Source organism: Elephas maximus, chromosome 8 (genome assembly GCF_024166365.1).
Source record: "Elephas maximus indicus isolate mEleMax1 chromosome 8, mEleMax1 primary haplotype, whole genome shotgun sequence".
NCBI lineage: Eukaryota > Metazoa > Chordata > Mammalia > Proboscidea > Elephantidae > Elephas > Elephas maximus.
Genome location: NC_064826.1, coordinates 90,434,451 through 90,450,742, shown reverse-complemented (window position 1 = coordinate 90,450,742; position 16,292 = coordinate 90,434,451). Strand labels below are relative to the sequence as shown.

At 41.2% G+C, this 16,292-nt stretch overlaps 1 protein-coding gene across 2 annotated transcripts in view; it reads left to right on the top strand.

Annotated features, from left to right (window-relative positions):
• Positions 1–758: 758 nt before the first annotated feature.
• The window catches only part of CPVL (carboxypeptidase vitellogenic like), a 142,122-nt gene continuing 126,588 nt past the window's right edge, over positions 759–16,292 (top strand). The window contains exon 1 of one of the 2 annotated variants that reach the window (XM_049893582.1): positions 759–881. The gene's annotated coding sequence lies outside the window, so the exon portion shown is untranslated. Of the gene's footprint in view, positions 882–12,884; positions 13,051–16,292 lie in introns of those variants that run through there. The other variant, XM_049893583.1, reaches the window with a different exon arrangement.

Sequence of the window (16,292 nt, the reverse complement as noted above, 5' to 3'; positions counted from 1 at the left end):
GCCGGAGGAGTTATGCAACACAGGATAGTGACTAAAGACTCTTTATCAGACTAAAGAGATACGTATCAGACACCTGGGCTGTGATTTTCCTGTGGGGGCTGTAGGCCAGGGGTGGTTGGACATAACAAAAGGTTACTGCATCAGTTTAAAACAACAAAGTCATTAAGGTTTGGTCAAAACAAAGTCATTAACAGAGGTATGTGAAGGAGGAGGCAGGCAGAGCAAGGAGAACTTATAGGTTCATCATGGCCTTAGTTCTGTCAAGCTCTCAGTCACCTATTTTGAAATAGGAGAAAACATGCTGGGGAGTACTGAGGTCACACACTTTCAAGCATCTGATCCTGGATGGGCTACTTAACCTCTCAATCTCAGTTTTTCCTCTTCAAATGCAATATTGCAGGCATGTCCTTGGCAGAACGTTGGCACACAGTGCACATTCAATATTAGTGGATTGGAATGTGGACAATCAATGAATGTTTTTGTTGACTTACTTAAACAATGAGAATAAAATATCACTTGGTTTCCAGGTACAAGCTTTGGGATAGGCATGGGGAAATAATTTCAAAATATTGTGTTGAAATTCTAAGACAGCAGCTTAAAGGGAGAGGAAGAGAAAATAAAAATAAAACGAAGTCTAGTTCCACTGCAGCTGGTCTTTGTCAATTTTTAAGATTCGACCCTTGGAGCCGCCTGGTTCTTCCAGGATAGGAAGTGCTGACTCCCGGAGGCAGAGGTTGAGGGGAGCGGAAGTAGGGATATGTCTCGTGACTGGGAGGGACAAGGACAAGGCTGCCTCGCTTCTCCCTGACTTGTGAGCTGCGGCAGCGACCAGCCGGCGCGGTTCCGGTCTGCGACGCAAGGAGGAGCGCCGACTGCCCAGCGTATGTGCTCCCTGCCCCGAGGGTTGTGCCGCGCGGTCCTCGCCTCTGTCCCCGCATGCAGGGAGCGCGGGACCGGTGATCTGCAGGAGCCCTCAGCATGAAGAAGGGAGAAAGCACCGTGGGGGTGGGGAAGTGGGGAGTGGGACAGTGGTCTTGGCTGGCTCGGAGTTTCCAGGTTGGGGTACTGGGGATACTTGGCACAAGGGCACTGGGAATACTTGGCACAAGGGCACACGTCCAAAAGCTCCGGGGACAAGCCGAGGCGGGCAAAACTGCTGCAAGGACTGGCAAAGTGGAGGTGGGCTTCCTTCGTCCAGGCCACCAGGGGGAAGCGCTTCCTGTTTTAGGAGCCTTTTTAGGGAAGTGCAGAGCACTTCCATCACCGCTCCCGGTGCGGGGGAGAGGGGCCACATCCTCTTCCTTTCTCTGCAAGGTACTTGAGAGCCTTGGTGGCTAGCGGTTTAGAGCTCGGCTGCTAACCATAAAGGTTGGCAGTTCAAATCCACCAGCCGCTCTTTGGAAACCCTCTGGGGCAATTCTACTCTGTCCTATACGGAGCAGTTCTTCTCTGTCCTATAGGGTCGCTGTGCGTCAGAATCGACTCCACAGAACCTAACAAGGAGTTGGAGGACCGCTGGTGGCACAATACTTAAGAGCTCAGGCTGCTAACCAAAAGGTTCGCAGTTCTAATTCACCAGCTGCTCTTTGGAAACCCTGTGGGACAGTTCTACTCTGTCCTACGGCGTCGCTAAGTTGGAGCTGACTCGATGGCAAAGGGTTCGATTTTTTTTATTTTTGCTTTATGAGTCAGAATCGACTCAGCGGCAACGGGTGTGGCTTTTTTTTTTTCCCCCCAGTGGATGCTGTAGAGGAGTGGAAGAAAAAAATACCTTAAGTTAGAGCTCACCCCATTGAGGGGAGACTTGGCTTGAGCAAGGAAGGAAGGCACACTAGGAGAGATATTATTCCTGGAATGTAGGACTAGGAGAAAACCGGGTCAGAGGGTACAGGTGGAAGCAGCTCCCTGCAAAGTGGATTCGGTCCTTGCAGGGTAGCTGGTGGGACAGGTAGAGAAATGGAATCATCCAGTCCCTTTTAGCTGAGCTTGGTCTCATGGGAAAAAATGAGCTTTGGTTGGTATGCCATTTACTCATTGGTGATCTTGGGCAAAGGACTTAATGATTTCCAAGCCTCAGTCTCCCCATCTGAAAACTGGAGATGATGATAATATGTTTTGTTTTTGCAACGCAGGATGATTATATTAAAAATAGAAATAACATAGAAAGTGCCCTATCACAGTGCTTGACTTCTCAATTAGAGGTAGTTTTCCTTATAAGTTATGAATGATTGAAGTCTGTGGTGAAGATGGAACAAAACAATGTTTAAAACTCATGGCCATATAATCATTGTGGTTATCCAAGACCCATTTGCAGTCACCTCTCAATCCTGTACCTTCCTTGCACCTGCTGTGGGGCCCAGTTCAAAGTGCTTGGGTTTCAGAGCTAGGCAACCTGGGCTGGAATCCTGGCTCAACTATCCACCGCTTGGGCGACATTAGGGAAATTACTTGTCTTCCCGAGCCTCAATTTCCTCATCCTAAATGGGGAAGGAGGCAGTCAGTAATTCCCTTTTCTCCTCTCCCTTGAATGTATAGCTACTGTAGAGAATTGATGTGGAAGGAGAACAGAGATGAAAGGTGAAAAAACATCCAATAAGAATACATTGTATTTACTTAAATCAGCTTTTATTTTTATTTTATTTTAAGTGAAGGTTTACACATCAAGTCAGTCTCTCATACAAAACCTTATATAAACCTTCCTGTATACCCCTAGATGCTCTCCCCCTAATGAGACAGCACATTCCTTCCCTACCCTGTGTTTCCATGTCCATTCAGCCAGCTTCTGTCCCCCTTGGCCTTCACATCTCCTCTCCAGACAGGAGCTGCCCAGATAGTCTCATGTGTCTGCTTGATCCAAGAAGCCCACTCCTCACCAGTATCATTTTCTGTCTTGTAGTCCAGTCCAGTCCTTGCCTGGAGAGTTGGCTTCGAGAATGGTTCCTGTCCTGGGCTAACAGAAGGTCTGGGGACCATAACCTCCGTCTCAGTCAGACCATTAAGTTTGGTCTTTTTACTAGAATTTGAGGTCTGCATCCCGCTGCTCTCCTGCTCCACAGATTCTCTGTTGTGCTCCCTGTCATGGCAGTCATTGGTTGTAGCTGGGCACCATCTAGTTCTTCTGGTCTCAGGCTGATGTAGTCTTTATGTGGCCCAGTCTGACTCTTGGGCTCATACTTACCTTGTACCTTTGGTGTTCTTCATTCTCCTTTGCTCCAGGTGGGCTGAGACCAGTTGTTGCATCTTAGATGGCCACTTGCTAGCGTTTAAGACCTCAGATGCCACTCTCCAAAATGGGACGCAGAATGTTGAAAAACAACTTTTAAGAGAGCTGTTCAGAACAGGAATTGAAACATCTTTAGAAACCTAGGCCACTCCTCTCTGTTGGCATGGGAAAGTCTGTACAGTAGTCAAGGCCTTTTAGTTGATGAATTTTCTAGACGTTTACTCCCAGTAGGTCACCAAGTACAGTGGAAACTCTTTTGTAATGTCGGTACTCTTAGTCAGAAACTGTTTTATTCATTTTTTATAGGAGTTGGTTGCTTTGGGGGAGCATAATTGGCCCCCACAATATATATGAATCAAGTTTATAAACCAATTTACAGTGGGTTTCTACTAGGCTGATTTTACAGCCTGAGAAATAAGCGGACTTTGACCGACAGGCAGTTGGAATGACTTAGAAGGGTGTTAAGAAGTCTCCTGGGTTTACAAGTGCACTTCCCATGAAAAAGAATGAAAACCAGAAGTAAACAGCATGACGGTATTTTGTTAACGAGTTTATTTTTGTTTTGGGAAGCATATGATTTGTCAGAGGAAAAGTCGAATGGGGAACATTACCCTAGTCTGCATAGTACTAAAATGGGGACAGAAGAAAAGCTTAGTTATAGTTACTGCCTCGGGTAACATCAGATACCCATTTATTCACACTCAAATGCCTGAAGTAAATAGATAATGACCCATTCTTCATAAAAAGGATAGTTTGTCTTAAAGATCAAACACTGTTGTTTTAGTTTACCATTCCCAGTGGTTTAATAATATGAGGTTTTCATAGACTAAGTTAGGAACATTTAAAAGAACTTAAGTAGGGAAACATTATTAGTTGCCTTCTAGTGTGCTCCAACTCATGGTGACCTTGTGTGTAACAGAACAAAACATTGCCCAGTCTTGTGCCATCCTCATAATCTTTGGTATGTTTGAGCCCATTGTTCCAGCCACTGTGTCAATCTATCTCATGGAGAGTTTCCCTTACTTTCACTAACTCTCTGCTATATCAAACATAACGTCCTTTTCTAGTGATTTGTCTTTCCTGATGACATGTCCAAAGTAAGCGAGACAAAGTCTCACCCTCTCACTTCTAAGGAACATTCTGGATGTACTCCACCATCCAAACTTCTAAGGAGCATTTTAGCTGTACTTCCTCCAAGACAGGGAAAAGTAGCTTCTTATGTTTAGAAAGATGCCCGTAGAAGAAAGACTCAATATCTATGTTGACATGGGAGAGGGAAGGGGTGGAAGAGGGCAGAAAGCTAAGGACTGTACTTTTCTGACAAAAATCATGAACAGAACCTGAACTTTTATGCTATGTTAGCAAGATCACAGATTTAAGCAATATAGACTCAGGTAATGGGATAGTGATCAGGTATTTTTCTCTTAAAACACCTTTGCTTGCTAAGCATAATGGAACTGAAACCACAGTACTAAGATTTCTTTCTTCCCAGAGATATTTCCAGTAGAGCCTTAAACACAAAGCCATATGATTTTCCTTTTATTGCTTTAAATAAAAGCATGAGAGCAGAACCATAGGTCTATTAGCCTAAAAAAGCAAATTCTTGGCACCTTATCTTTCTGGTACCCTGAGGCTTATCTCTTAACCTTTCCTTCCTATTCTGAGTCTAGTTAGTTTCTGTCTTTAAGTTGCTCTGTGTTCTTTACGGGCAAAATTATTTATTTAGTCATCCATGGATTAGCTCTCTCTCCTTTCCCTGTCCTATTACACATCTTTCAAAAAGACTTCTTTATATCTCTTGTTGTACGTGTTGTTCTCTGGGATGAGACAACCCATCTCCCAAGAGATTTATTCATTCAGCTAATATTTTTTCTCAATGTTTGATTATGAAGAACTTCCAAACAAGCAGAAAAGTTGAAAAAATTTACAATGCATGTGTACCACCTAGATTCTATTGATGTTGTTTTAATGATATGGATATCATTCAACTGATACTGATTTATGCCTACTGTTTTTTTATTTGCCTGGAACTATGCTTAACCAAGCCATGAAAGGCCACGGCCTTTTCAGTTGCCTCATATGCACGAGGAAGTTGGATAGACAGAAGAATTGACATACTTAAACTGTGGTGTTGGCGAAGAATATTGAGCAAACTGGATTGCCAGAACAGCCAGAATACTTAGAAGCGAAGATAGTGAGACTTCAGCTCACTTACTTTGGACACATTGTCCAGAAATACCAATTGCTGGAAAAGGACATCCTGTGTGGTAAAGTTAGAGGGTCAGTAAAAATGAGGGAAACCCTCAATGAGATGGATTGATACAATAGCCATAACTGAACTCGAACATACCAAAGATCATGAAGATAGTGCAGGACTGGGCAATGTTTCATTCATGCCATAAGTTGGAGCTGAGCAGGGATATCATTGCTAATGTCAGATTATCCTGGCTGAAAGCAGAGAATACCAGAAAGATGTTTACCTGTGCTTTATTGACTAGGCAAAGGAATTTGACTATGTGGATCATAATAAATTATAGATAACATGGCAAAGGATGGAAATTCCAGAATACTTAATTGTGCTCATGAGGAACCTGCACATAGATCAAGAGGCAGTCTTTCTAATAGAACAAGGGGATACTGTGTAGTTTAATGTCAGGAAAGGTGTGCGTCAGGGTTGTATCCTTTCACCATATCTATTCAACCTGTATGCTGAGCCAATAATCAGAGAAGCTGGACTATATGAAGAAGAACGGGGCATCATGATTGGAGGAAGACTCATTACCAACCTGCGATATGTAGATGACACAACCTTCCTTGCTGAAAGTGAAGAGAACTTGAAGCACTTACTAATGAAGAGCAAAGACCACAGCCTTCAGTATGGATTATACCTCAACATAAAGAAAACAAAAATTCTCAGGACTGGACCAATAAGCAACATCATGATAAATGGAGAAAAGATTGAAGTTGTCAAGGATTTCATTTTATTGGATCCACAATCAACATCCATGGAAGCAGCAGTCAAGAAATCAAAAGACACATTGCATTAGGCAAACCTTCTGCAAAAGACCTCTTTTAAGTGTTGAAAAGCAAAGATGTCAACTTGAAGACTAAGGTGTGCCTGACCCAAGCCATGGTGTTTTCAGTAGCCTCACATGCATGCAAAAGCTGGACAATGAATAAGGACGACGAAAGAAGAACCAACGCCTTTGATTTGTGGTGTTGGCGAAGAATATTGAGTATGCCATGGACTGCCAAAAGAATGAACAAATCTGTCTTGGAAGAAGTACAACCAGAATGTTCCTTAGAAGCAAGGATGGCGAAACTGTGTCTCACATACTTTGGACATGTTATTAGGAGAGATCAATCCCTGGAGAAGGACATCATGCTTGGTAAAATAGAGTGCCAGAGAAAAAGAGGTAGACCCTCAATGAGATGGGTTGACACAACAGGCTGTGACAGCGGGCTCAAGAATAACAACGATTGTGAGGATGGCGCAGGACTGGGCAATGTTTTGTTTTGTTGTACATAGGGTCACTATGAGTCAGAAATGACTCAATGGCACCTAACAACAACAACAAGTTAGGGAACAGCAAAGGGCTAGATTTGACTGGAAGATAGTATTTGTGAAGGGGTCATGTGAGCTTGGTCTGGAAAGTGAAGTTGAGGTCTGATTGTGGAAGACGTTGAGTTTGATGAGTGAAGGGGAGTTTATCGTGGATGCAGTGAGTAGTCACTGGATGTACTTGAGTAGGGGAATGTCTTGTGCTTTAGAAAGTTCATCCCAACATCAATGTTAGGCTGAATGGGTGTGGAGAGGGCCTGAAGTCTGAGAGATGAGTTCAGAGGCTTTGCAAATGTCCAGGAGGGAAGTAAGCGCTGGGTTGTCAATAGAATGGGTTGCAGGGAGAGGAAAGGGTGGAAGATTGATGGCACTTTGAGACTGATTTGCTCTAAGGACTTTTGCTTTTAGAGCTCAGACAGTTCAAAAAGCATGCTGCTGTGGAGTTGTTTCCGACTCATAGCGACCCTCTAGGACAGAGTAGAGGGTTTCCGAGGAGCACCTGGTAGATTCGAGCTGCCGACCTTTTGGTTAGCAGCTGAGCTCTTTACCACTGTGCCACCAGGACTTCTCAGCCAGTATAGTGTAGTGCTCCTGACATTGCTGTTGGGCATTTTAGCACCATATTCCTAATCCCTGTTGGATACTCAATACATGGATACTCAACTGGTATAGTGCTATTAAGTCAGAAGGAGGAGGAAGTTTGAGGGGGACGATGATGTCTTATTACAGACTTGATAGGTTTGAGGGACCAGTTGAGTATCCACGTGGAGGTGCCAACAGAGGGTGAGAATATGATGCTGAAATGCCTGACAGCAATATTAGGACTGAGCAAACATGTGGACTAGCAACTCATGCTCAAGGGGTGTTTGAATGAGGATGTACAGAAGGAGGAAAGAACAAGACCTTGAAGAAAACCTTAAGTATATAGGGTTCTTGGAACAGAAAAAAATATGTTCAATTATCAGTTGCTATTTTAATGACCCTTCTATCGACAGCGTTATTATAGCCATAATTTTTCTTGATAACAATCATAAACTAAAAAAAAAAAAAAAGCTTGTGCTAGTGGTGAACAGTGAGTCTTTCCATTCTCATTACTGGGAACATGAGGAGCAGGAAGGGAAAGAGACAAGCTTAAGTCCTTTTGTATCTAGCAGTTACTTTTAGAGTGGAAGTGCTCTATCCATGTAAAGCATTTCCAAATCAGGAAGCCAGCTACTACCTTAATGGATTTTTCTATGTCTTATAAGGCAAAGCCTATATGATCTGGGAACCATGGCAACCTATCCTAATGGTGACCATATTTCCCAAGCCAAAACTCAGGTTTGACACCTGGTCTGGATACACAATCACCAAGTCCTGTACCCGAATATTTAGCAACTAAACTCCCCCCTCCCTTTCAAAGTTAATATTTTAGTGCATGCTCTATGTGCTGAGTAAATAAATATTCAATTCTGAAAATCCATCTTATTACAATAAATTACCTGCTGGCAAGGCAAAGGAAATTGGATTTTTTAGCATCTGCTCTGTTGCCAGGGACCTTTCCAAGGTCTGAGAAGGTGAGGGTAGGGACTGTCTTAAATCTCTCTGCAATATTTATACATATAAATCTCTCTGTCATTTTAAATATATATATTTAAGTGCTTAACTGCTAACTGAACGTTTGACAGTTCTAACCCACCCAGTGGATCAGAGGGAGAAAGACCTGACGATCTGCTTCTGTAAAGATCACAGCCTAGGAAACCCTATGAAGCAGCTCTACTCTGTCACATAGGGTCTCTATGAGTCGAAATGGACTCCCCGGCACCTGACAACACCAACATAATGATGAAAGGTAGTGTGATTCCACTCTGTTGAGTGCAAGCACTTTGTCTAAAGGTACGGAGCTGTAAGTGGCAGAACCCACTGCTGAAGCAGGGTGTGCATTCTTTAAATCCCTTATACTTTTCCCATCGAGCTGCATTGCCTTCCCAAATGCTGATTGAGTATTTGTGTGCCAGGCTTTGTGTTAGGAAGTGGGGGAATTACCCAATAAAGGCTTTAGTAAGCACAGTGTGTATTTGCAGTAAAGTAGAGAGCTGAGTTCCTTGTAGTTGCTTATGGCACTTACCCAAGTCTGCCTGGAGTTACTGGTTTTTGTGCATAAATCTATGTTCTTTTCTAGAAGGAGAGTTCCTTGGAGGCAGATGTTGAGCCTTCATCTTTAATGCCCCCATGAGCTTTAGAAAAGTGTCTTGCACTTTAATATATGCCTGAAAATGCTTAATGAATTGAGTCCTGTTAAAGAAGAGAACACTATTTATGGGGAAAAGAGTATGGAGAGGCCTCTAAGGTTGAATGAAGCAGAAAATGTGATGGTTTAGTGCTGAGGTAGGTTGTAGGATAAGGCCTGGTTGGGGCAAAGCCCATAAACTTTTAAGCTGAGTGGCAAGAAATGTACAAAGTTAAATAAAGATAAACTCATTCTGGGGGATATGTGAAACCCAAGATATGGAGATTACATTTGACACAAGGGGAAAGTGGCAGCCATAGCTAACTCTGAAAATGAAAGATTTTCTGCCTGGATTTCCTGATAAAGAGTATTATTAGCAATCACCAAATCAAATGGAAATAATGTTTTTTGGTTTTCCTCCCCCTTGAAGTACTGGGATGTTTGTAGAATTAACTTGGACTGGAGGAGAATGAATCTTTTATGTCATTCGACAGGGACTCTCTGAACTGACCAACTGCAGCACTTGATGGGAAATCAAGACCCTTTCCACAGCTCACTGTCCACATACATTTAAACTTGGTGTCTGCAAAGAGACTTTTGGAAATTTTGGGAAAATTTGCTGAAGTCATTGATTTAGAATTTGCCAATAGGTTTTTTGTTATTAGTTTTAATCTATGCTCAAAAAATATGTAATGTAGCTGTTTTTGTAGAATAGACCAAAAAGTAGCCCATATCAGATTTCTAGCTTTACAAATACACTGATAAAATATATATGTTCTTGGCACCCAGGACAGTTTTCTTTAACAAGGTAGCTTGCATGAATCATTATTGTGACTCAGAAGCTATTTCAGTTTTATCATAATCCTTAGCTACTTTTTAGAATCCTAGAAATTCCAAGCTGGGAGAGGTATGTTTGGAATTATATAGTCCATCTAATCCCCCATTTTACAAATGAAGGAACTAAAGTCTATATAGAAAAGTGAATTGATTTGCCCAAGGAAACAACTGTTGACAAAGAGCTGGAATATGTACACTATTTTACTTAAAAAAAAAAAAAAAAGATATTTAATATATAGTATAAGTACTTAAGTATATGGAGCCCTGGTAGCATAGTGGTAAAGAGCTACTGCTGCTAACCAAAAGGACAGCAGTTCAAATCTACCAGCCGCTCCTTGGAAACCCATGAGGCAGTTCTACCCAAGCCTATAGGGTTGCTATGAGTTGGAATAGACTTGATGGCAATGGGTTTGGTTTGGTTTACTTCAGTATATTTTAGTAAAAATCCCATGTCCTAAGAAAATAGGAGAGGCAACAGCATATGAGGGAGATAGATCAAAAAGTTTTTTGTCTTCGTTTGTTTTGGTTTTGTTAGATGGAAAGGGAACAAGTAGCTTGCAGAGAAGGAAAGCAGAATATAAATAAGAAACAAATCAATTCACATTACAGAATCACTGAAAGGCTGAAAAATTATAAGTACTGGATAATGCAAAAGACAAGGATGAGGTGTAGGAATAAAGACAGAGGGAATGGTTGAAAGTCTATAAGAGCATATAGATCATCAGATCCCTTTCCAACTCTAGGGGTCAAGGTCAGAGTTAGAAACTAGATTGGAGTTTTGGATGATCAGGACCTGGTTTAGGCCATGGGAATAGGCTTGTAAAGAAGAGTGTGGATTTGAAAAACATCTAGGAGATTCAATTGGTGATTGATTGGCTTTGGAAAGGCAGCAAGAGGGAAACATAAGACAAGAACAAATCCTGAATTTCTAGCTTCAGTGCTTGAGTAGATGGTAGTGTTTCCAACCACAGCAGAAAATAGAGAAGTGGGGACAACTATAGGGAAGAAGATGATGTTTAAGTTTTGAGTTATTTTAAAATTACTTTTGATTTTTGTCAATATAATACATACACATAGTTGAAAAATCCAGGTAGTATTAAAATTCTCACAATAAAATATTTAGTCCTCTTCTCTACTCCTCTCCACACCTCCTTTATCTCTCAGGCCTCCTCCCCATATTCTTTTACCCGTTTCTTCTAGTATTTAACTCCAAATTTCTAAGTAATCTGCCTTTTCTCCTATTTCTTCGTTTTAGAGTTATACTTTTTATCAATTTAAGGTCTTCTGTTGACTTCCTCTTAGGAAATGGGAATTTAGCACTTACACACCTTTCTTCTATCCCAACTTTCTAACCTCTATCCTTTCCAAATAATTAGATCTCTCTCTCTTTTTTTTTTTTTTGGCTAAACCAATATCTAATATTTATCTTATGGAAATATTGCTGAGCTAAGTAGTGTACTCTAATTGCAACCCTTTCTTGTACCATTTTTATATTCTTCCTTAAGTTAATAATTGCCTCTTTCTTAATAGTTTTCTGTGTCACTATCATGACTTCTGTCCAAACTTGCTGACAAAACTGTAGTGTCCGTCTGGATGTAATTTTTCAGAAAAGCACCCCATACTCTACTCCCATTCCTAACTATGTCTATTTCTATTTACCTTTCTCTTTGGCAAGTTTATGGTAGTCTTTTTATTTCTGAATAAAAATCATTCTTATTCTTTGAATGTTCTTTTGCATTCCTTGCTTTGGGAAGTTGAAAGTCCCTTTAACCTCTGGAAAATCTTGTCTATAGCACTGCTGAATGTGTTTGCATTATTTCTTTCCCTAAATTTAATCTGCCCTCTTTTTCTGGAACTTCAATTAATCAAATGTTTGTCTTCTAAAACCAATTTCCTAATCTTTTTTCCTCCTATTTTTTAAAATCTTTTTTGTTTAGCTACATTTTCTAGATTTCTGTGACTTCTTGTCCTGTCCTTCTATTAAAATTTTAAATATCTACTATCATATTTTTAATTTTCAAGACTGTGTCCTTGTTCTTTGAATGGTCCTTTTTTAAAGAGTACCTGTTGTTTAGTAAACAAATGTCTTCTCTTATCTTTTTAAAGACATTTTTTGTTTTCAAAGAGTTTTGTTCTAAGAAGGAGCTCTGTTTTTATGAGGTTCTTTTTTTCTTTCCCCAAGTAGTTCCTTTCCATTTTTCTTTCAAGCTAGAGGCTTTCCTCAGATATCCAGTGTTTTTTCGTGGTCTATGTAAAAAAAAAAAAAAAATTTATTATTTATTTATTTATTTTTAATGTATATATTAAGTGTGAGAAACTAAATTGCTTTTTGGAAGCTCCCTGACACCCTGAAGTTGATTGGTGGGGTCCAGGACTTCTCACTGGAGGACCCTACTATCAGTATGTCTAGTCCTTTCTCTAAGATGATTATGTTATTTCAAAGGAGAATCTTATGCATGAGGGGAAGGGTGGAGGTGTACAGGCCTTGGTGCCAGCTTTCTTAGGGCTGAGTGTTGAAGGGTCTGGGAGTGCTTCAGTGTGTAGACTTAGTTTTCAGTACGATATACCTCTTCGCCAACTTTGACTGTGCCTGGTGTGCCCAGGTCTAGAGTTTCTTTGATTTAATTTCCCAAAGAATAAATTTTCTACAGAATAAATCTATTCACCTCCAGGATGGGGGAGGGGACCTGAGGATCTACATGCTCTTTCAGGCAGTCTCTGTTTTCAACCTCATGTTTTACACTTACCTTCTGCAAGACATAGTATTTACAAATTTTGAGCCTTTCTGGAGTTTTCTAATGTGAACTGGCTTCTTTCTCCTTCACATTCTGATTTCTTTCTCTGTAAACTATTTGTTCTCTTTCCATCTGACAAAAAAATTTTTTTTCTTTGATTTGCCTCTTTAGCTGTTGTCTCCTATTTTCTTGGGCCATGAGGTTTTTACTTTTTCAAAAGGCTTTCACTCTCCCTTTAGTGAAGTTTCATAAGGGAACAGAAATAAACAAATGTGTTCAACCCCACAGGTTTTAGCAGAAGGGTTAAGTTCCATTTTGACATGCTGAGTTTAATATACCCACGGGACACTGGGCGAAAATGTTCAGTGGGAAGTTGGCTGGATGAGCCTGAAACTTTTGAGAAAAGCTATCATTTTGAGTGGTGTCGGCCGAAGGTGCTGTTTAAAGTGGTGAGAACACCGCGGAGAGGGTGTGTGGTGGGAAGGTAAGCTGTCGACCAGGAATGGGATCCTGGAAAATACAATATTTAAGGGGCAGGCAGAGGAAGAAGGAACTAAGAAGGAACAGATAGAGAAAATTTAAGGAGACTGGGAGAAAGCACAGTTACGGAAAGCAAGGCAGTCATACATTCACGAAAGGGACAGCGTCAATGCTTTAGAGAAGTCAGTTAAGGTAAAGACTGAAAGTTTTCCTTTGAATTTGTCAATATGGAGATTATTAATGATTTTAGCGAGATGGTATGGGTAGAAGTTCAAACGCAGCAAATAAGAGAGTAAAACTAGTTATTTGCTTTCAGAAAGTACTGATGGAAACAATGATGTGTTTCGAGAGCTCAAGAAGCAGACAAACCAGTCTGGGCTTTTTCTGTTGCCTCCACTTCCGATACTATGCACGCTTGTTTTTAAAATGCTTAGTGAGAGGATTCAGTTGTGCATCCTTCTGATTTTGCTAAACAGTCAATTGCAACTGTGTTACCCTCTGATAGGCCTTCTGAAGATATTTGGCTGACTTGTTTTTTGAGCTCATTTCGCTCAACTCCCTCATGTTTTTCCAGGGATGGTGTGCACAACTCAGACTGGACGGGACGTCACGTGCTGGGTGTGGTGGCTAAAGCGGATGCTATTAACCATGTCTTTCTTCACTTGCCTATATGGTGAAATATTTGCAGGATAATAGAGACAGTAGGGTGCAGTGAGAAAGAATTCTGGCCCGTTACGCTTAGAATAAAACCCGAATTCTATTCTTTTGGGGTCTCTGAGGGAGCCTAATAGATAGCACCTTCCTCCTCTCACCTGAGTTCTTAAAAATTGAGAAATAAGACAAAAGAACAAGGCAGGTGAATAGCAAAATTTCATCTGTTACAGAGACAGGCTGGGTTGGAGGATGTAGCTTTGCCTCTAGGCAAATGGGCTTCCCAAGCCGAAGTCTGGAGTTGAGCAGACTTGTCCACCGTTCACAGGCCTACCCAAGGTGGAGAGAAAAAAGCCCTGTGGGGTTGGGGAGAGAGTTGAGCCCAACATGCGTAATTTATTATTCCCAAATTTACCCATTAGGTAAATTTTTCTGCCTCTCAGAGAGTGAGCAAAGGAATGGAAAGAGCTCAGAAGTGTTAAAACTACTGGACTCTCGCTACACTGACGCAAACATCTGGAGCTGGGAAGGAGCATGCCCCCAAAACACATTTTGGCTTTCAGCACCTAACCTGATCTGATACCTGATCCAACTTTGTACCACTCTACCCATCACTCACTCTATTCCAGCCAAGTGACCTTCCTTCCTCGTCACCTCCTTTTACATGGCTTTTGCAGTCACTGTTCCTACTGTCTGGAATATCTTCTCCTTAGATCTTCACATGGAACTTTCTCACATCCTTCAGATCTGTTCAGAGGTCACCTCTACAGAGAAACCTCTCCTGACCACCCTATCTAAAATAATACCACATCTTGACGTGCTTATACTCTATCTCTTTACCCTGCTTAGTTTTCTTTGTATCTCTCACTCTCCCCCGGTAGAATGTAAGCTCCACAAAGGCAGACACTTTGCTTTTTTGTTCTCCATGACTAGATAGGTGTCTGATACGTACATATATAGATGGATGGATGGACGGACGGACGGACGGACGGACAGCTGTCATCGAGTCAGCTCATACTCATGGTGGCCGTATGTACTGCGGAAGTATTGCCCAGTCTTGTGTTGTCTTCATGATCATTGCCATGTTTGAGTACATTGTTGTGGCTATTGTGCCAGTCCATCTTAACAAGGATTTCTCTCACCCTCGGTGGCCCTTTACTTCACCAAATATGATGTTCTCCTCCAGCGATTGATTACTTCTGATGATGCTTCCAAAGCAAGCCAGGTAAGACGTGTTCTGTTGTGATCCATCAGGTTTTCATTGGCTACTTTTTGGAAGTAGATTGCCAAGCCTTCTTACTGTGTCTCAGGCTGGTAGATCTGCTGAAACCTATCCACCATGGGTGACCCTGCTGGTATATGAAATACTGGTGGCATAGCTTCCAGCAGCACGCAAGCCACCACAGTACAACAAACTGAAGGATACTGGTCTGATACATTTGTTGTTGCTAGGAGTTAAAGAAATATTTGTTTATTAAATAAGTGGACAGCCCAGTTAATTTCGAGTCTGTCCCAGATTTACTACTGATGAGAATGTTATTGGAGCCCTGGAGGCACAAGAGCTCCACTGGTAACCAAAAGGTCAGCAGTTCAAATCCACCAGCTGCTCCCTGGAAATCCTATGGGGCAGTTCTCCTCTGTCCTGTAGGGTCACTATGAGTCAGAATCGATTCGGCAGCAATGGGTTCGGTTTGGTTTTTTTAGATGTTATCACCTTGGCAAGTTGTTCAATTGATAGGTCTCTATTGAATAACTACACTAATTTGTTTCAAAAGTGGTAGTGAGAATCAAATGAGATGATACACAGAAATGAGCTGACAAAGTACTACAGAAATGAAAGAAGCATTGTATGGCCATGACTGCCATAATAATCTATTTTGGAATAAGGGAGAAGTTTCCTAACACCTCAGGGAGCAATGTTTAAGGTGACCACATGGCAGGATTTCCCTGTGATGTCCTCATATCATCCTCATATAAAATGTTCTCATCCATTGTTTGTAGTCTTACCCTTGTATTTTCTACACTGTGCATCCTGATTTTTTATTTGAAAAATTTAGTCATGGTAGGAAAAAAGAGGCTGATCCTAAAATGAATAGGGCTATATTTACTTGAGCAAAAAGAATAAGGAAGTTCTCAGTGGAAGATACTGCCTTTCCCATAAGGTTTTAAAATCCTATATAAGGGAACTGTGAACTTTAGCTACTCAAAAAAAAGGAAGAAAAAAAAAGTATTTTCAAAACTGAAGGAAGTACACTAGAAATCAATTATGAAGCAGTCACTGGGTGTGATTTTCACTTCTTTGCAGATAAAATTTGCTTTAAATCACTCGCAGCTTCAGGACTCATAAGCCCTATAAATGGTATGCCAAGATAATTCAGCTTATAAAGAATTCTGTTTTTGTCAAAAGGTGTATTGAGACAGATTTTGTTATATTATGTCATTGACGCAGTAGTCTATGGAAAGTACATGGACTTTGAATTCTTCTAAATCTGGCTTCAAATTCCAGCTCCACTACATAATAGCTGAGAGGGCTTGAGAGAATTTGTTATCTAGGGACTTCATTTCTCCAGCTGGCCTTAGGGCTTGTCTAAGAAT